We start from the raw sequence: 20868 nt of genomic DNA on the forward strand, positions 1-20868 counted from the left end.
TTGGAGCTTTGGGTCATTTATTCAATTATCCTAGAGTTTTGAGCTTTGGGTTAGTTAATCAGTCATCCTAGAGTTTGGAGCTTTTGGTTAGTTAATCAGTTATCCTAGAGTTTGGAGCTTTGGGTTAGTTAATCAGTCATCCTAGAGTTGGAAGCTTTGGGTCAGTTAATCAGTTACCCTAGAGGTTGGATCTTTGGGTTAGTTAATCAGTCATCCTAGAGTTTGGAGCTTTGGGTTAGTTAATCAGTTATCCTAGAGTTTGGAGGTTTGGGTTAGTTAATCAGTTATCCTAGAGTTTGGAGCTTTGGGTTAGTTAATCAGTCATCCTAGAGTTTGGAGCTTTGGGTCAGTTAATCAGTTATCCTAGAGATTGGAGCTTTGGGTTAGTTAATCAGTTATCCTAGAGTTTGGAGTTTTGGGTTAGTTAATTAGTCATCCTAGAGTTTGGAGCTTTGGGTCAGTTAATTAGTCATCCTAGAGGTTGGAGCTTTGGGTCAGTTAACCAGTTAGCCTAGAGTTTGGAGCTTTGGGTCAGTTAATCAGTTATCCTAGAGGTTGGAGCTTTGGATTAGTTAACCAGTTATCCTAGAGTTTGGAGCTTTGGGTTAGTTAATCAGTTATCCTAGAGGTTGGAGCTTTGGGTTAGTTAACCAGTTATCCTAGAGTTTGGAGCTTTGGGTTAGTTAATCGGTTATCCTAGAGGTTGGAGCTTTGGGTTAGTTAATCAGTCATCCTAGAGTTTGGAGCTTTGAGTCAGTTAATCAGTTATCCTAGAGTTTGGAGGTTTTGGTTAGTTAATCAGTTTTCCTAGAGTTTGGAGCTTTGGGCTAGTTAATCAGTCATCCTAGAGTTTGGAGGTTTGGGTCAGTTAATCAGTTATCCTAGAGATTGGAGCTTTCGGTCAGTTAATCAGTTATCCTAGAGTTTGGAGCTTTGGGTCAGTTAACCAGTTATCCTAGAGGTTGGAGCTTTGGGTCAGTTAACCAGTTATCATAGATGTTGGAGCTTTCGGTCAGTTAAACAGTTATCCTAGATGTTGGAGCTTTGGGTCAGTTAATCAGTTATCCTAGAGATTGGAGCTTTCGGTCAGTTAATCAGTTATCCTAGAGTTTGGAGCTTTGGGTCAGTTAACCAGTTATCCTAGATGTTGGAGCTTTGGGTCAGTTAATCAGTTATCCTAGAGATTGGAGCTTTCGGTCAGTTAAACAGTTTTCCTAGATGTTGGAGCTTTGGGTCAGTTAACCAGTTAGCCTAGATGTTTGAGCGTTGGGTCAGTTAACCAGTTATCGTAGAGGTTGGAGCTTTGGTTTAGTTAACCAGTTATCCTAGAGGTTGCAGCTGTGGGTTAGGTAACTTTTTAACCTAGAGGTTGGCACTTTGGTTAACCAGTTAGCCTAGAGGTTGGAGCTTTTGGTCAGTTAACCAGTTAGCCTAAATGTTGGAGCTTTGGGTCAGTTAACCAGTTAGCCTAGATGTTGGAGCTTTGGGTTAGTTAATCAGTCATCCAAGAGTTTGGAGATTTGGGTCAGTTAATCAGTTATCCTAGAGTTTGGAGCTTTGGGTTAGTTAATCAGTCATCCTAGAGTTTGGATCTTTGGGTCAGTTAATCAGTTACCTTAGAGTTTGGAGCTTTGGGTTAGTTAACCAGTTATCCTAGAGGTTGGAGCTTTGGGTTAGGTGACTGGTTAACCTAGAGGTTGGCACTTTGGTTAAACAGTTAGCCTAGAGGTTGGAGCTTTGGGTCAGTTAACCAGTTAGCCTAGATGTTGGAGCTTTGGGTCAGTTAACCAGTTATCCTAGATGTTGGAGTTTTGGGTCAGTTAATCAGTTATCCTAGAGATTGGAGCTTTCGGTCATTTAAACAGTTTTCCTAGATGTTGGAGCTTTGGGTCAGTTAACCAGTTAGCCTAGATGTTTGAGCGTTGGGTCAGTTAACCAGTTATCGTAGAGGTTGGAGCTTTGGTTTAGTTAACCAGTTATCCTAGTGGTTGCAGCTGTGGGTTAGGTAACTTATTAACCTAGAGGTTGGCACTTTGGTTAACCAGTTAGCCTAGAGGTTGGAGCTTTGTGTCAGTTAACCAGTTAGCCTAGATGTTGGAGCTTTGGGTCAGTTAACCAGTTAGCCTAGATGTTGGAGCTTTGGGTTAGTTAATCAGTCATCCAAGAGTTTGGAGATTTGGGTCAGTTAATCAGTTATCCTAGAGTTTGGAGCTTTGGGTTAGTTAATCAGTCATCCTAGAGTTTGGATCTTTGGGTCAGTTAATCAGTTACCTTAGAGTTTGGAGCTTTGGGTTAGTTAACCAGTTATCATAGAGGTTGGAGCTTTGGGTTAGGTGACTGGTTAACCTAGAGGTTGGCACTTTGGTTAACCAGTTAGCCTAGAGGTTGGAGCTTTGGGTCAGTTAACCAGTTAGCCTAGATGTTGGAGCTTTGGGTCAGTTAACCAGTTAGCCTAGATGTTGGAGCTTTGGGTTAGTTAATCAGTCATCCTAGAGTTTGGAGCTTTGGGTCATTTATTCAGTTGTCCTAGAGTTTGGAGCTTTGGGTTAGTTAATCAGTCATCCTAGAGTTTGGAGCTTTGGGTCAGTTAACCAGTTAGCCTAGAAGTTGGATCTTTGGGTTAGTTAATCAGTCATCCTAGAGTTTGGATCTTTGGGTTAGTTAACCAGTTATTCTAGATGTTGGAGCTTTGGGTCAGTTAACCAGTTGGCGTAGAGGTTGGAGCTTTGGGTCAGTTAACCAGTTAGCCTAGATGTTGGAGCTTTGCGTCAGTTAACCAGTTAGCATAGATGTTGGAGCTTTGGGTTAGTTAATCAGTCATCCTAGAGTTTGGAGCTTTGGGTCATTTATTCAGTTATCCTAGAGTTTGGAGCTTTGGGTTAGTTAATCAGTCATCCTAAAGTTTTGAGGTTTGGGTTAGTTAATCAGTTATCCTAGAGTTTGGAGCTTTGGGTTAGTTAATCAGTCATCCTAGAGTTTGGAGCTTTGGGTCATTTATTCAGTTATTCTAGAGTTTGGAGCTTTGGGTTAGTTAATCAGTCATCCTAGAGTTTGAAGCTTTGGGTCAGTTAATCAGTTACCCTAGAGGTTGGATATTTGGGTTAGTTAATCAGTCATCCTAGAGTTTGGAGCTTTGGGTTAGTTAATCAGTTATCCTAGAGTTTGGAGGTTTGGGTTAGTTAATCAGTTATCCTAGAGTTTGGAGCTTTAGGTTAGTTAATCAGTCATCCTTGAGTTTGGAGCTCTGGGTCAGTTAATCAGTTATCCTAGAGATTGGAGCTTTGGGTTAGTTAATCAGTTATCCTAGAGTTTGGAGTTTTGGGTTAGTTAATTAGTCATCCTAGAGGTTGGAGCTTTGGGTCAGTTAATTAGTCATCCTAGAGGTTGGAGCTTTGGGTCAGTTAACCAGTTAGCCTAGATGTTGGAGCTTTGGGTCAGTTAACCAGTTAGCCTAGATGTTGGAGCTTTGGGTTAGTTAATCAGTCATCCTAGAGTTTGGAGCTTTGGGTCATTTATTCAGTTGTCCTAGAGTTTGGAGCTTTGGGTTAGTTAATCAGTCATCCTAGAGTTTGGAGCTTTGGGTCAGTTAACCAGTTAGCCTAGAAGTTGGATCTTTGGGTTAGTTAATCAGTCATCCTAGAGTTTGGATCTTTGGGTTAGTTAACCAGTTATTCTAGATGTTGGAGCTTTGGGTCAGTTAACCAGTTGGCGTAGAGGTTGGAGCTTTGGGTCAGTTAACCAGTTAGCCTAGATGTTGGAGCTTTGCGTCAGTTAACCAGTTAGCATAGATGTTGGAGCTTTGGGTTAGTTAATCAGTCATCCTAGAGTTTGGAGCTTTGGGTCATTTATTCAGTTATCCTAGAGTTTGGAGCTTTGGGTTAGTTAATCAGTCATCCTAAAGTTTTGAGGTTTGGGTTAGTTAATCAGTTATCCTAGAGTTTGGAGCTTTGGGTTAGTTAATCAGTCATCCTAGAGTTTGGAGCTTTGGGTCAGTTAATCAGTCATCCTAGAGTTTGGAGCTTTGGGTCATTTATTCAGTTATTCTAGAGTTTGGAGCTTTGGGTTAGTTAATCAGTCATCCTAGAGTTTGAAGCTTTGGGTCAGTTAATCAGTTACCCTAGAGGTTGGATCTTTGGGTTAGTTAATCAGTCATCCTAGAGTTTGGAGCTTTGGGTTAGTTAATCAGTTATCCTAGAGTTTGGAGGTTTGGGTTAGTTAATCAGTTATCCTAGAGTTTGGAGCTTTAGGTTAGTTAATCAGTCATCCTTGAGTTTGGAGCTCTGGGTCAGTTAATCAGTTATCCTAGAGATTGGAGCTTTGGGTTAGTTAATCAGTTATCCTAGAGTTTGGAGTTTTGGGTTAGTTAATTAGTCATCCTAGAGGTTGGAGCTTTGGTTCAGTTAATTAGTCATCCTAGAGGTTGGAGCTTTGGGTCAGTTAACCAGTTAGCCTAGAGATTGGAGCTTTCGGTCAGTTAATCAGTTATCCTAGAGTTTGGAGCTTTGGGTCAGTTAACCAGTTATCATAGATTTTGGAGCTTTCGGTCAGTTAAACAGTTATCCTAGATGTTGGAGCTTTGGGTCAGTTAATCAGTTATCCTAGAGATTGGAGCTTTCAGTCAGTTAATCAGTTATCCTAGAGTTTGGAGCTTTGGGTCAGATAACCAGTTATCCTAGATTTTGGAGCTTTGGGTCAGTTAACCAGTTATCATAGATTTGGGAGCTTTCGGTCAGTTAACCAGTTATCCTAGATGTTGGAGCTTTGGGTCAGTTAACCAGTTAGCCTAGATGTTTGAGCGTTGGGTCAGTTAACCAGTTATCGTAGAGGTTAGAGCTTTGGTTTAGTTAACCAGTTATCCTAGAGGTTGCAGCTGTGGGTTAGGTAACTTGTTAACCTATAGGTTGGCACTTTGGTTAACCAGTTAGCCTAGAGGTTGGAGCTTTGGGTTAGTTAATCAGACATCCTAGAGTTTGGATCTTTGTGTCAGTTAATTAATCAGTTATCCTACAGTTTGGAGCTTTGGGTTTGTTAATCAGTTATCCTAGAGTTTGGAGTTATGGGTTAGTTAATCAGTCATCCTAGAGTTTGGAGCTTTGGGTCAGTTAATCAGTTATCCTAGAGGTTGGAGCTTTGGGTCAGTTAACCAGTTATCCTAGAGGTTGGAGCTTCGGGTCAGTTAATCAGTTATCCTAGAGTTTGGAGCTTTGGGTCAGTTAATCAGTTATCCTAGAGATTGGAGCTTTCGGTCAGTTAATCAGTTATCCTAGAGATTGGAGCTTTGGGTCAGTTAATCAGTTATCCTAGAGATTGGAGCTTTCGGTCAGTTAATCAGTTATCCTAGAGTTTGGAGCTTTGGGTCAGTTAATCAGTCATCCTAGAGTTTGGATCTTTGGGTCAGTTAATCAGTTACCTTAGATTTTGGAGCTTTGGGTAATTTAACCAGTTATCCTAGAGGTTGGAGCTTTGGGTTAGGTAACTGGTTAACCTAGAGGTTGGCACTTTGGTTAACCAGTTAGCCTAGAGGTTGGAGCTTTGGGTCAGTTAACCAGTTAGCCTAGATGTTGGAGCTTTGGGTCAGTTAACCAGTTAGCCTAGATGTTGGAGCTTTGGGTTAGTTAATCAGTCATCCTAGAGTTTGGAGATTTGGGTCATTTATTCAGTTATCCTAGAGTTTGGAGCTTTGGGTCAGTTAATCAGTTACCCTAGAGGTTGGATCTTTGGGTTAGTTAAACAGTCATCCTAGAGTTTGGATCTTTGGGTTAGTTAACCAGTTATCCTAGAAGTTGGAGCTTTGGGTTAGGTAACTGGTTAACCTAGAGGTTGGCACTTTGGTTAACTAGTTAGTCTAGAGGTTTGAGCTTTGGGTTAGACATTCAGTCATCCTACAGTTTGGAGCTTTGGGTTAGTTAATCAGTTATCCTAGAGTTTGGAGCGTTGGGTCAGTTAACCAGTTATCGTAGAGGTTGCAGCTGTGGGTTAGGTAACTTGTTAACCTATAGGTTGGCACTTTGGTTAACCAGTTAGCCTAGAGGTTGGAGCTTTGGGTTAGTTAATCAGACATCCTAGAGTTTGGATCTTTGTGTCAGTTAATTAATCAGTTATCCTACAGTTTGGAGCTTTGGGTTTGTTAATCAGTTATCCTAGAGTTTGGAGTTTTGGGTTAGTTAATCAGTCATCCTAGAGTTTGGAGCTTTGGGTCAGTTAATCAGTTATCCTAGAGGTTGGAGCTTTGGGTCAGTTAATCAGTCATCCTAGAGTTTGGAGCTTTGGGTCAGTTAATCAGTTATCCTAGAGATTGGAGCTTTGGGTTAGTTAATCAGTTATCCTAGAGTTTGGAGTTTTGGGTTAGTTAATTAGTCATCCTAGAGTTTGGAGCTTTGGGTCAGTTAATTAGTCATCCTAGAGGTTTGAGCTTTGGGTCAGTTAACCAGTTAGCCTAGAGTTTGGAGCTTTGGGTCAGTTAATCAGTTATCCTAGAGGTTGGAGCTTTGGATTAGTTAACCAGTTAAACTAGAGTTTGGAGCTTTGGGTTAGTTATTCAGTTATCCTAGAGGTTGGAGCTTTGGGTTAGTTAACCAGTTATCCTAGAGTTTGGAGCTTTGGGTTAGTTAATCGGTTATCCTAGAGGTTGGAGCTTTGGGTTAGTTAATCAGTCATCCTAGAGTTTGGAGCTTTGGGTCAGTTAATCAGTTATCCTAGAGTTTGGAGGTTTTGGTTAGTTAATCAGTTTTCCTAGAGTTTGGAGCTTTGGGTTAGTTAATCAGTCATCCTAGAGTTTGGAGGTTTGGGTCAGTTAATCAGTTATCCTAGAGATTGGAGCTTTCGGTCAGTTAATCAGTTATCCTAGAGTTTGGAGCTTTGGGTCAGTTAACCAGTTATCCTAGAGGTTGGAGCTTTGGGTCAGTTAACCAGTTATCATAGATTTTGGAGCTTTCGGTCAGTTAAACAGTTATCCTAGATGTTGGAGCTTTGGGTCAGTTAATCAGTTATCCTAGAGATTGGAGCTTTCGGTCAGTTAATCAGTTATCCTAGAGTTTGGAGCTTTGGGTCAGTTAACCAGTTATCCTAGATGTTGGAGCTTTGGGTCAGTTAATCAGTTATCCTAGAGATTGGAGCTTTCGGTCAGTTAAACAGTTTTCCTAGATGTTGGAGCTTTGGGTCAGTTAACCAGTTAGCCTAGATGTTTGAGCGTTGGGTCAGTTAACCAGTTATCGTAGAGGTTGGAGCTTTGGTTTAGTTAACCAGTTATCCTAGTGGTTGCAGCTGTGGGTTAGGTAACTTATTAACCTAGAGGTTGGCACTTTGGTTAACCAGTTAGCCTAGAGGTTGGAGCTTTGTGTCAGTTAACCAGTTAGCCTAGATGTTGGAGCTTTGGGTCAGTTAACCAGTTAGCCTAGATGTTGGAGCTTTGGGTTAGTTAATCAGTCATCCAAGAGTTTGGAGATTTGGGTCAGTTAATCAGTTATCCTAGAGTTTGGAGCTTTGGGTTAGTTAATCAGTCATCCTAGAGTTTGGATATTTTGGTCAGTTAATCAGTTACCTTAGAGTTTGGAGCTTTGGGTTAGTTAACCAGTTATCATAGAGGTTGGAGCTTTGGGTTAGGTGACTGGTTAACCTAGAGGTTGGCACTTTGGTTAACCAGTTAGCCTAGAGGTTGGAGCTTTGGGTCAGTTAACCAGTTAGCCTAGATGTTGGAGCTTTGGGTCAGTTAACCAGTTAGCCTAGATGTTGGAGCTTTGGGTTAGTTAATCAGTCATCCTAGAGTTTGGAGCTTTGGGTCATTTATTCAGTTGTCCTAGAGTTTGGAGCTTTGGGTTAGTTAATCAGTCATCCTAGAGTTTGGAGCTTTGGGTCAGTTAACCAGTTAGCCTAGAGGTTGGATCTTTGGGTTAGTTAATCAGTCATCCTAGAGTTTGGATCTTTGGGTTAGTTAATCAGTCATCCTAGAGTTTGGATCTTTGGGTCAGTTAATCAGTTACCTTAGAGTTTGGAGCTTTGGGTTAGTTAACCAGTTATCCTAGAGGTTGGAGCTTTGGGTTAGGTGACTGGTTAACCTAGAGGTTGGCACTTTGGTTAACCAGTTAGCCTAGAGGTTGGAGCTTTGGGTCAGTTAACCAGTTAGCCTAGATGTTGGAGCTTTGGGTCAGTTAACCAGTTAGCCTAGATGTTGGAGCTTTGGGTTAGTTAATCAGTCATCCTAGAGTTTGGAGCTTTGGGTCATTTATTCAGTTGTCCTAGAGTTTGGAGCTTTGGGTTAGTTAATCAGTCATCCTAGAGTTTGGAGCTTTGGGTTAGTTAACCAGTTATCCTAGATGTTGGAGCTTTTGATCAGTTAACCAGTTATCCTAGATGTTGGAGCTTTGGGTCAGTTAACCAGTTAGCCTAGATGTTGGAGTGTTGGGTCAGTTAACCAGTTATCCTAGATGTTGGAGCTTTGGGTCAGTTAACCAGTTAGCATAGATGTTGGAGCTTTGGGTCAGTTAACCAGTTATCCTAGATGTTGGAGCTTTGGGTCAGTTAACCAGTTAGCGTAGAGGTTGGAGCTTTGTGTAAGTTAACCATTTAGCCTAGAGGCTGGAGCTTTGGGTCAGTTAACCAGTTAGCCTAGATGATGAAGCTTTGGGTCAGTTAACAAGTTAGCCTAGATGTTGGAGCTTTGGGTTAGTTAATCAGTCATCCTAGAGTTTGGAGCTTTGGGTCAGTTAATCAGTTACCCTAGAGTTTGGAGCTTTGGGTTAGTTAATCAGTTATTCTAGAGTTTTGGGCTTTGGGTCAGTTAATCTGTTATCCTAGAGGTTGGATCTTTGGGTTAGTTAATAAGTTATTCTAGAGTTTGGAGCTTTGGGTCAGTTAATCAGTTATCCTAGAGGTTGGAGCTTTGGATTAGTTAACCAGTTATCCTAGAGTTTGGAGCTTTGGGTTAGTTAATCAGTTATCCTAGAGGTTGGAGCTTTGGGTTAGTTAACCAGTTATCCTAGATTATGGAGCTTTGGGTTAGTTAATTGGTTATCCTAGAGGTTGGAGCTTTGGGTTAGTTAATCAGTCATCCTAGAGTTTGGAGGTTTGGGTCAGTTAATCAGTTATCCTAGAGATTGGAGCTTTCGGTCAGTTAATCAGTTATCCTAGAGTTTGGAGCTTTGGGTCAGTTAACCAGTTATCATAGATTTTGGAGCTTTCGGTCAGTTAAACAGTTATCCTAGATGCTGGAGCTTTGGGTCAGTTAATCAGTTATCCTAGAGATTGGAGCTTTCAGTCAGTTAATCAGTTATCCTAGAGTTTGGAGCTTTGGGTCAGATAACCAGTTATCCTAGATGTTGGAGCTTTGGGTCAGTTAACCAGTTATCATAGAGATTGGAGCTTTCAGTCAGTTAATCAGTCATCCTAGAGTTTGGATCTTTGGGTTAGTTAACCAGTTATACTAGATGTTGGAGCTTTGGGTCAGTTAACCAGTTGGCGTAGAGGTTGGAGCTTTGGGTCAGTTAACCAGTTAGCCTAGATGTTGGAGCTTTGCGTCAGTTAACCAGTTAGCCTAGATGTTGGAGCTTTGGGTTAGTTAATCAGTCATCCTAGAGTTTGGAGCTTTGGGTCATTTATTCAGTTATCCTAGAGTTTGGAGCTTTGGGTTAGTTAATCAGTTATCATAGATTTTGGAGCTTTCGGTCAGTTAAACAGTTATCCTAGATGTTGGAGCTTTGGGTCAGTTAATCAGTTATCCTAGAGATTGGAGCTTTCAGTCAGTTAATCAGTCATCCTAGAGTTTGGATCTTTGGGTTAGTTAACCAGTTATACTAGATGTTGGAGCTTTGGGTCAGTTAACCAGTTGGCATAGAGGTTGGAGCTTTGGGTCAGTTAACCAGTTAGCCTAGATGTTGGAGCTTTGCGTCAGTTAACCAGTTAGCCTAGATGTTGGAGCTTTGGGTTAGTTAATCAGTCATCCTAGAGTTTGGAGCTTTGGGTCATTTATTCAGTTATCCTAGAGTTTGTAGCTTTGGGTAAGTTAATCAGTCATCCTAAAGTTTTCAGGTTTGGGTTAGTTAATCAGTTATCCTAGAGTTTGGAGCTTTGGGTTAGTTAATCAGTCATCCTAGAGTTTGGAGCTTTGGGTCAGTTAATCAGTCATCCTAGAGTTTGGAGCTTTGGGTCATTTATTCAGTTATTCTAGAGTTTGGAGCTTTGGGTTAGTTAATCAGTCATCCTAGAGTTTGAAGCTTTGGGTCAGTTAATCAGTTACCCTAGAGGTTGGATCTTTGGGTTAGTTAATCAGTCATCCTAGAGTTTGGAGCTTTGGGTTAGTTAATCAGTTATCCTAGAGTTTGGAGGTTTGGGTTAGTTAATCAGTTATCCTAGACTTTGGAGCTTTAGGTTAGTTAATCAGTCATCCTTGAGTTTGGAGCTCTGGGTCAGTTAATCAGTTATCCTAGAGATTGGAGCTTTGGGTTAGTTAATCAGTTATCCTAGAGTTTGGAGTTTTGGGTTAGTTAATTAGTCATCCTAGAGGTTGGAGCTTTGGGTCAGTTAATTAGTCATCCTAGAGGTTGGAGCTTTGGGTCAGTTAACCAGTTAGCCTAGATGTTGGAGCGTTGGGTCAGTTAACCAGTTATCCTAGATGTTGGAGCTTTGGGTCAGTTAACCAGTTAGCGTAGAGGTTGGAGCTTTGGGTCAGTTAACCAGTTAGCATAGATGTTGGAGCTTTGGGTCAGTTAACCAGTTATCCTAGATGTTGGAGCTTTGGGTTAGTTAATCAGTCATCCAAGAGTTTGGAGATTTGGGTCAGTTATTCAGCTATCCTAGAGTTTGGAGCTTTGGGTTAGTTAATCAGTCATCCTAGAGTTTGGATCTTTGGGTCAGTTAATCAGTTACCTTAGAGTTTGGAGCTTTGGGTTAGTTAACCAGTTATCCTAGAGGTTGGAGCTTTGGGTTAGGTGACTGGTTAACCTAGAGGTTGGCACTTTGGTTAACCAGTTAGCCTAGAGGTTGGAGCTTTGGGTCAGTTAACCAGTTAGCCTAGATGTTGGAGCTTTGGGTTAGTTAATCAGTCATCCTAGAGTTTGGAGCTTTGGGTCATTTATTCAGTTGTCCTAGAGTTTGGAGCTTTGGGTTAGTTAATCAGTCATCCTAGAGTTTGGAGCTTTGGGTTAGTTAACCAGTTATCCTAGATGTTGGAGCTTTTGATCAGTTAACCAGTTATCCTAGATGTTGGAGCTTTGGGTCAGTTAACCAGTTAGCCTAGATGTTGGAGTGTTGGGTCAGTTAACCAGTTATCCTAGATGTTGGAGCTTTGGGTCAGTTAACCAGTTAGCATAGATGTTGGAGCTTTGGGTCAGTTAACCAGTTATCCTAGATGTTGGAGCTTTGGGTCAGTTAACCAGTTAGCGTAGAGGTTGGAGCTTTGTGTAAGTTAACCATTTAGCCTAGAGGTTGGAGCTTTGGGTCAGTTAACCAGTTAGCCTAGATGATGAAGCTTTGGGTCAGTTAACAAGTTAGCCTAGATGTTGGAGCTTTGGGTTAGTTAATCAGTCATCCTAGAGTTTGGAGCTTTGGGTCAGTTAATCAGTTACCCTAGAGTTTGGAGCTTTGGGTTAGTTAATCAGTTATTCTAGAGTTTTGGGCTTTGGGTCAGTTAATCTGTTATCCTAGAGGTTGGATCTTTGGGTTAGTTAATCAGTTATTCTAGAGTTTGGAGCTTTGGGTCAGTTAATCAGTTATCCTAGAGGTTGGAGCTTTGGATTAGTTAACCAGTTATCCTAGAGTTTGGAGCTTTGGGTTAGTTAATCAGTTATCCTAGAGGTTGGAGCTTTGGGTTAGTTAACCAGTTATCCTAGATTATGGAGCTTTGGGTTAGTTAATTGGTTATCCTAGAGGTTGGAGCTTTGGGTTAGTTAATCAGTCATCCTAGAGTTTGGAGCTTTGGGTCAGTTAATCAGTTATCCTAGAGTTTGGAGGTTTTGGTTAGTTAATCAGTTTTCCTAGAGTTTTGAGCTTTGGGTCAGTTAATCAGTTATCCTAGAGTTTGGAGGTTTTGGTTAGTTAATCAGTTTTCCTAGAGTTTGGAGCTTTGGGTTAGTTAATCAGTCATCCTAGAGTTTGGAGGTTTGGGTCAGTTAATCAGTTATCCTAGAGATTGGAGCTTTCGGTCAGTTAATCAGTTATCCTAGAGTTTGGAGCTTTGGGTCAGTTAACCAGTTATCATAGATTTTGGAGCTTTCGGTCAGTTAAACAGTTATCCTAGATGTTGGAGCTTTGGGTCAGTTAATCAGTTATCCTAGAGATTGGAGCTTTCAGTCAGTTAATCAGTTATCCTAGAGTTTGGAGCTTTGGGTCAGATAACCAGTTATCCTAGATGTTGGAGCTTTGGGTCAGTTAACCAGTTATCATAGATTTGGGAGCTTTCGGTCAGTTAACCAGTTATCCTAGATGTTGGAGCTTTGGGTCAGTTAACCAGATAGCCTAGATGTTTGAGCGTTGGGTCAGTTAACCAGTTATCGTAGAGGTTAGAGCTTTGGTTTAGTTAACCAGTTATCCTAGAGGTTGCAGCTGTGGGTTAGGTAACTTGTTAACCTATAGGTTGGCACTTTGGTTAACCAGTTAGCCTAGAGGTTGGAGCTTTGGGTTAGTTAATCAGACATCCTAGAGTTTGGATCTTTGTGTCAGTTAATTTATCAGTTATCCTACAGTTTGGAGCTTTGGGTTTGTTAATCAGTTATCCTAGAGTTTGGAGTTTTGGGTTAGTTAATCAGTCATCCTAGAGTTTGGAGCTTTGGGTCAGTTAATCAGTTATCCTAGAGGTTGGAGCTTTGGGTCAGTTAACCAGTTATCCTAGAGGTTGGAGCTTCGGGTCAGTTAATCAGTTATCCTAGAGTTTGGAGCTTTGGGTCAGTTAACCAGTTATCCTAGAGATTGGAGCTTTGGGTCAGTTAATCAGTTATCCTAGAGATTGGAGCTTTCGGTCAGTTAATCAGTTATCCTAGAGTTTGGAGCTTTGGGTCAGTTAATCAGTCATCCTAGAGATTGGAGCTTTGGGTCAGTTAATCAGTTATCCTAGAGATTGGAGCTTTCGGTCAGTTAATCAGTTATCCTAGAGTTTGGATCTTTGGGTCAGTTAATCAGTCATCCTAGAGATTGGAGCTTTGGGTCAGTTAATCAGTTACCTTAGAGTTTGGAGCTTTGGGTAATTTAACCAGTTATCCTAGAGGTTGGAGCTTTGGGTTAGGTAACTGGTTAACCTAGAGGTTGGCACTTTGGTTAACCAGTTAGCCTAGAGGTTGGAGCTTTGGGTCAGTTAACCAGTTAGCCTAGATGTTGGAGCTTTGGGTCAGTTAACCAGTTAGCCTAGATGTTGGAGCTTTGGGTTAGTTAATCAGTCATCCTAGAGTTTGGAGCTTTGGGTCATTTATTCAGTTATCCTAGAGTTTGGAGCTTTGGGTCAGTTAATCAGTTACCCTAGAGGTTGGATCTTTGGGTTAGTTAATCAGTCATCCTAGAGTTTGGATCTTTGGGTTAGTTAACCAGTTATCCTAGAAGTTGGAGCTTTGGGTTAGGTAACTGGTTAACCTAGAGGTTGGCACTTTGGTTAACTAGTTAGTCTAGAGGTTTGAGCTTTGGGTTAGACATTCAGTCATCCTACAGTTTGGAGCTTTGGGTTAGTTAATCAGTTATCCTAGAGTTTGGAGCGTTGGGTCAGTTAACCAGTTATCGTAGAGGTTAGAGCTTTGGTTTAGTTAACCAGTTATCCTAGAGGTTGCAGCTGTGGGTTAGGTAACTTGTTAACCTATAGGTTGGCACTTTGGTTAACCAGTTAGCCTAGAGGTTGGAGCTTTGGGTTAGTTAATCAGACATCCTAGAGTTTGGATCTTTGTGTCAGTTAATTTATCAGTTATCCTACAGTTTGGAGCTTTGGGTTTGTTAATCAGTTATCCTAGAGTTTGGAGTTTTGGGTTAGTTAATCAGTCATCCTAGAGTTTGGAGCTTTGGGTCAGTTAATCAGTTATCCTAGAGGTTGGAGCTTTGGGTCAGTTAACCAGTTATCCTAGAGGTTGGAGCTTCGGGTCAGTTAATCAGTTATCCTAGAGTTTGGAGCTTTGGGTCAGTTAACCAGTTATCCTAGAGATTGGAGCTTTGGGTCAGTTAATCAGTTATCCTAGAGATTGGAGCTTTCGGTCAGTTAATCAGTTATCCTAGAGTTTGGATCTTTGGGTCAGTTAATCAGTCATCCTAGAGATTGGAGCTTTGGGTCAGTTAATCAGTTACCTTAGAGTTTGGAGCTTTGGGTAATTTAACCAGTTATCCTAGAGGTTGGAGCTTTGGGTTAGGTAACTGGTTAACCTAGAGGTTGGCACTTTGGTTAACCAGTTAGCCTAGAGGTTGGAGCTTTGGGTCAGTTAACCAGTTAGCCTAGATGTTGGAGCTTTGGGTCAGTTAACCAGTTAGCCTAGATGTTGGAGCTTTGGGTTAGTTAATCAGTCATCCTAGAGTTTGGAGCTTTGGGTCATTTATTCAGTTATCCTAGAGTTTGGAGCTTTGGGTCAGTTAATCAGTTACCCTAGAGGTTGGATCTTTGGGTTAGTTAATCAGTCATCCTAGAGTTTGGATCTTTGGGTTAGTTAACCAGTTATCCTAGAAGTTGGAGCTTTGGGTTAGGTAACTGGTTAACCTAGAGGTTGGCACTTTGGTTAACTAGTTAGTCTAGAGGTTTGAGCTTTGGGTTAGACATTCAGTCATCCTACAGTTTGGAGCTTTGGGTTAGTTAATCAGTTATCCTAGAGTTTGGAGCGTTGGGTCAGTTAACCAGTTATCGTAGAGGTTAGAGCTTTGGTTTAGTTAACCAGTTATCCTAGAGGTTGCAGCTGTGGGTTAGGTAACTTGTTAACCTATAGGTTGGCACTTTGGTTAACCAGTTAGCCTAGAGGTTGGAGCTTTGGGTTAGTTAATCAGACATCCTAGAGTTTGGATCTTTGTGTCAGTTAATTTATCAGTTATCCTACAGTTTGGAGCTTTGGGTTTGTTAATCAGTTATCCTAGAGTTTGGAGTTTTGGGTTAGTTAATCAGTCATCCTAGAGTTTGGAGCTTTGGGTCAGTTAATCAGTTATCCTAGAGGTTGGAGCTTTGGGTCAGTTAACCAGTTATCCTAGAGGTTGGAGCTTCGGGTCAGTTAATCAGTTATCCTAGAGTTTGGAGCTTTGGGTCAGTTAACCAGTTATCCTAGAGATTGGAGCTTTGGGTCAGTTAATCAGTTATCCTAGAGATTGGAGCTTTCGGTCAGTTAATCAGTTATCCTAGAGTTTGGAGCTTTGGGTCAGTTAATCAGTCATCCTAGAGATTGGAGCTTTGGGTCAGTTAATCAGTTATCCTAGAGATTGGAGCTTTCGGTCAGTTAATCAGTTATCCTAGAGTTTGGATCTTTGGGTCAGTTAATCAGTCATCCTAGAGATTGGAGCTTTGGGTCAGTTAATCAGTTACCTTAGAGTTTGGAGCTTTGGGTAATTTAACCAGTTATCCTAGAGGTTGGAGCTTTGGGTTAGGTAACTGGTTAACCTAGAGGTTGGCACTTTGGTTAACCAGTTAGCCTAGAGGTTGGAGCTTTGGGTCAGTTAACCAGTTAGCCTAGATGTTGGAGCTTTGGGTCAGTTAACCAGTTAGCCTAGATGTTGGAGCTTTGGGTTAGTTAATCAGTCATCCTAGAGTTTGGAGCTTTGGGTCATTTATTCAGTTATCCTAGAGTTTGGAGCTTTGGGTCAGTTAATCAGTTACCCTAGAGGTTGGATCTTTGGGTTAGTTAATCAGTCATCCTAGAGTTTGGATCTTTGGGTTAGTTAACCAGTTATCCTAGAAGTTGGAGCTTTGGGTTAGGTAACTGGTTAACCTAGAGGTTGGCACTTTGGTTAACTAGTTAGTCTAGAGGTTTGAGCTTTGGGTTAGACATTCAGTCATCCTACAGTTTGGAGCTTTGGGTTAGTTAATCAGTTATCCTAGAGTTTGGAGCATTGGGTCAGTTAACCAGTTATCGTAGAGGTTAGAGCTTTGGTTTAGTTAACCAGTTATCCTAGAGGTTGCAGCTGTGGGTTAGGTAACTTGTTAACCTATAGGTTGGCACTTTGGTTAACCAGTTAGCCTAGAGGTTGGAGCTTTGGGTTAGTTAATCAGACATCCTAGAGTTTGGATCTTTGTGTCAGTTAATTAATCAGTTATCCTACAGTTTGGAGCTTTGGGTTTGTTAATCAGTTATCCTAGAGTTTGGAGTTTTGGGTTAGTTAATCAGTCATCCTAGAGTTTGGAGCTTTGGGTCAGTTAATCAGTTATCCTAGAGGTTGGAGCTTTGGGTCAGTTAACCAGTTATCCTAGAGTTTGGAGCTTCGGGTCAGTTAATCAGTTATCCTAGAGTTTGGAGCTTTGGGTCAGTTAACCAGTTATCCTAGAGATTGGAGCTTTGGGTCAGTTAATCAGTTATCCTAGAGATTGGAGCTTTCGGTCAGTTAATCAGTTATCCTAGAGTTTGGAGCTTTGGGTCAGTTAATCAGTCATCCTAGAGTTTGGATCTTTGGGTCAGTTAATCAGTTACCTTAGAGTTTGGAGCTTTGGGTTAGTTAACCAGTTATCCTAGAGGTTGGAGCTTTGGGTTAGGTAACTGGTTAACCTAGAGGTTGGCACTTTGGTTAACCAGTTAGCCTAGAGGTTGGAGCTTTGGGTCAGTTAACCAGTTAGCCTAGATGTTGGAGCTTTGGGTAAGTTAACCAGTTAGCCTAGATGTTGGAGCTTTGGGTTCGTTAATCAGTCATCCTAGAGTTTGGAGCTTTTGGTCATTTATTCAGTTATCCTAGAGTTTGGAGCTTTGGGTCAGTTAATCAGTTACCCTAGAGGTTGGATCTTTGGGTTAGTTAATCAGTCATCCTAGAGTTTGGATCTTTGGGTTAGTTAACCAGTTATCCTAGAAGTTGGAGCTTTGGGTTAGGTCACTGGTTAACCTAGAGGTTGGCACTTTGGTTAACTAGTTAGTCTAGAGGTTTGAGCTTTGGGTTAGACATTCAGTCATCCTACAGTTTGGAGCTTTGGGTTAGTTAATCAGTTATCCTAGAGTTTGGAGCTTTGAGTCAGTTAATCAGTTACCTTAGAGTTTGGAGCTTTGGGTTAGTTAACCAGTTATCCTAGAGGTTGGAGCTTTGGGTTAGGTAACTGGTTAACCTAGAGTTTGGCACTTTGGTTAACCAGTTAGCCTAGAGGTTGGAGCTTTGGGTCAGTTAACCAGTTAGCCTAGATGTTGGAGCTTAGGGTTAGTTAATCAGTCATCCTTGAGTTTGGAGCTTTGGGTCAGTTAATCAGTCATCCTAGAGTTTGGATCTTTGGGTCAGTTAATCAGTTATCCTAGAGTTTGGAGCTTTGGGTCAGTTAACCAGTTTTCCTAGAGTTTGGAGGTTCTGGTCAGTTAACCAGTTAGCGTAGAGTTTGGAGCTTTGGGTCAGTTAACCATTTATCCTAGAGGAGCTTTGGGTCAGTTAACCAGTTAGCCTAGAGGTTGGAGCTTCTGGTCAGTTAACCAGTTAGCCTAGAGGTTGGAGCTTTGGGTCAGTTAACCAGTTAGCCTAGAGGTTGGAGCTTTGGGTCAGTTAACCAGTTAGCCTAGATGTTGGAGCTTTGGGTTAGTTAATCAGTCATCCTAGAGTTTGGAGCTTTGGGTCAGTTAATCAGTTATCCTAGAGTTTGTAGCTTTCGGTTAGTTAATCAGTCATCCTAGAGTTTGGAGCTATGGGTCAATTAACCAGTTATTCTAGAGTTTGGATCTTTGGGTTAGTTAACCAGTTAGCCTAGATGTTGGAGCTTTGGGTCAGTTAACCAGTTAGCCTAGAGGTTGGTGCGTTGGGTCAGTTAACCAGTTAGCCTAGATGTTGGATCTTTGGGTCAGTTAACCAGTTAGCCTAGAGGTTGGAGCTTTGGGTCAGTTAACCAGTTAGCCTATAGGTTGGAGCTTTGGGTTAGTTAACCAGTTAGCGTAGAGGTTGGAGCTTTGGGTCAGTTAACCAGTTAGCCTAGAGGTTGGAGCTTTGGGTCAGTTAACCAGTTAGCCTAGATGTTGCATCTTTGGGTCAGTTAACCAGTTAGCCTAGAGGTTGGAGCTTTGTGTTAGTTAACCAGTTAGCCTAGAGGTTGGAGCTTTGGGTCAGTTAAACAGTTAGCCTAGAGGTTGGAGCTAGAGGTCTGCATGGGACAGATGTATTCATCCTGCTTCCGCCCGAACCCACAGATGTTCAAATCGCACCCGCCCACATCCGCTGGCTTTACAGTGCCTTGCGAAAGTATTCGGCCCCCTTGAACTTTGCGATCTTTTGCCACATTTCAGGCTTCAAACATAAAGATATAAAACTGTATTTTTTTGTGAAGAATCAACAACAAGTGGGACACAATCGTGAAGGGGAACGACATTTATTGGATATTTCAACCTTTTTTTACAAATCAAAAACTGAAAAATTGGGTGTGCAAAATTATTCAGCCCCCTTAAGTTAATACTTTGTAGCGCCACCTTTTGCTGCATATACAGCTGTAAGTTGCTTGGGGTATGTCTCTATCAGTTTTGCACATCGAGAGACTGAAATTTTTTCCCATTCCTCCTTGCAAAACAGCTCGAGCTCAGTGAGGTTGGATGGAGAGCATTTGTGAACAGCAGTTTTCAGTTCTTTCCACAGATTCTCGATTGGATTCAGGTCTGGACTTTGACTTGGCCATTCTAACACCTGGATATGTTTATTTTTGAACCATTCCATTGTAGATTTTGCTTTATGTTTTGGATCATTGTCTTGTTGGAAGACAAATATCTGTCCCAGTCTCAGGTCTTTTGCAGACTCCATCAGGTTTTCTTCCAGAATGGTCCTGTATTTGGCTCCATCCATCTTCCCATCAATTTTAACCACATTCCCTGTCCCTGCTGAAGAAAAGCAGGCCCAAACCATGATGCTGCCACCACCATGTTTGACAGTGGGGATGTTGTGTTCAGGGTGATGAGCTGTGTTGCTTTTACGCCAAACATAACGTTTTGCATTGTTGCCAAAAAGTTCAATTTTGGTTTCATCTGACCAGAGCACCTTCTTCACATGTTTGGTGTGTCTCCCAGGTGGCTTGTGGCAAACTTTAAACAACACTTTTATGGATATCTTTAAGAAATGTCTTTCTTCTTGCCACTCTTCCATAAAGGCCAGATTTGTGCAATATATGACTGATTGTTGTCCTATGGACAGAGTCTCCCACCTCAGCTGTAGATCTCTGCAGTTCATCCAGAGTGATCATGGGCCTCTTGGCTGCATCTCTGATCAGTCTTCTCCTTGTATGAGCTGAAAGTTTAGAGGGACGGCCAGGTCTTGGTAGATTAGCAGTGGTCTGATACTCCTTCCATTTCAATATTATCGCTTGCACAGTGCTCCTTGGGATGTTTAAAGCTTGGGAAATCTTTTTGTATCCAAATCCGGCTTTAAACTTCTTCACAACAGTATCTCGGACCTGCCTGGTGTGTTCCTTGTTCTTCATGATGCTCTCTGCGCTTTTAACGGACCTCTGAGACTATCACAGTGCAGGTGCATTTATACGGAGACTTGATTACACACAGGTGGATTGTATTTATCATCATTAGTCATTTAGGTCAACATTGGATCATTCAGAGATCCTCACTGAACTTCTGGAGAGAGTTTGCTGCACTGAAAGTAAAGGGGCTGAATAATTTTGCACGCCCAATATTTCAGTTTTTGATTTGTTAAAAAAGTTTGAAATATCCAATAAATGTCGTTCCCCTTCATGATTGTGTCCCACTTGTTGTTGATTCTTCACAAAAAAATACAGTTTTATATCTTTATGTTTGAAGCCTGAAATGTGGCAAAAGGTCGCAAAGTTCAAGGGGGCCGAATACTTTCGCAAGGCACTGTATAAATAGTTTTTTAACTGTGATTGATCATGGGGTGCACACTTGATCTTGCACGCCCAACTAGAAGAGGAGAGGGAGGCTACTTAACTTGATGCAGCGTATTCTGAGTGTGTGAATAATGCAACAAAGATGTGCTTTAAATACAGTAGGTAGGTTAATGAAGCATAGAAAGCAGAAAGACAACCGTTTCCAAATAATCTGGGGACAACAAAAACATTTGAACCCCAAAATTGTCTGATCTGGCTGCCCGTTCCCAGCCGCACAAAAAAAATGTTGACCGCCCAGCAGTAATCTCTGTCAGGACCCGATCTCTGATCTCTGCAGCCCTCTAGTTCGAGCCTTGGGTTAGGTAACCAACTAGCCTACTACAGGGTTCCCCAACTCTCGGCCAATTGGCCCGCCAATTTTTCTGAGCAAAATAAGAATAATAACATGAATAATAATAATTGTGGAAATCTGTTCCAAAGTATTCCCTCACATAATAGAGATACAGGTAGCTGCCAAACTAAAGGAAACACAAACACAAAGTGTCTTAACAGGGTGTTGGGTCACCACGAGCCAGAACAACTTCAATGCACCTTGCATAGATTCATAAAGTGTCTTAACATGGTGTTGGGTCACCACGAGCCAGAACAACTTCAATGCACCTTGCATAGATTCATAAAGTGTCTTAACATGGTGTTGGGTCACCACGAGCCAGAACAACTTCAATGCACCTTGCATAGATTCATAAAGTGTCTTAACAGGGTGTTGGGTCACCACGAGCCAGAACAACTTCAATGCACCTTGCATAGATTCATAAAGTGTCTTAACAGGGTGTTGGGTCACCACGAGCCAGAACAACTTCAATGCACCTTGCATAGATTCATAAAGTGTCTTAACAGGGTGTTGGGTCACCACGAGCCAGAACAACTTCAATGCACCTTGCATAGATTGTTTTGTTGATGATGGTGGATAATGCTGTCTCAGG

At 41.6% G+C, this 20868-nt stretch overlaps 1 protein-coding gene across 1 annotated transcript in view; it reads left to right on the forward strand.

Moving 5' to 3' along the window:
- The window catches only part of LOC139411634 (protein unc-13 homolog C-like), a 223348-nt gene that overhangs the window by 169518 nt on the left and 32962 nt on the right, over nucleotides 1–20868 (forward strand). The gene's annotated exons all lie outside the window — the stretch shown is intronic.

This window comes from Oncorhynchus clarkii, chromosome 6 (assembly GCF_045791955.1).
Source record: "Oncorhynchus clarkii lewisi isolate Uvic-CL-2024 chromosome 6, UVic_Ocla_1.0, whole genome shotgun sequence".
Lineage (NCBI taxonomy): Eukaryota > Metazoa > Chordata > Actinopteri > Salmoniformes > Salmonidae > Oncorhynchus > Oncorhynchus clarkii.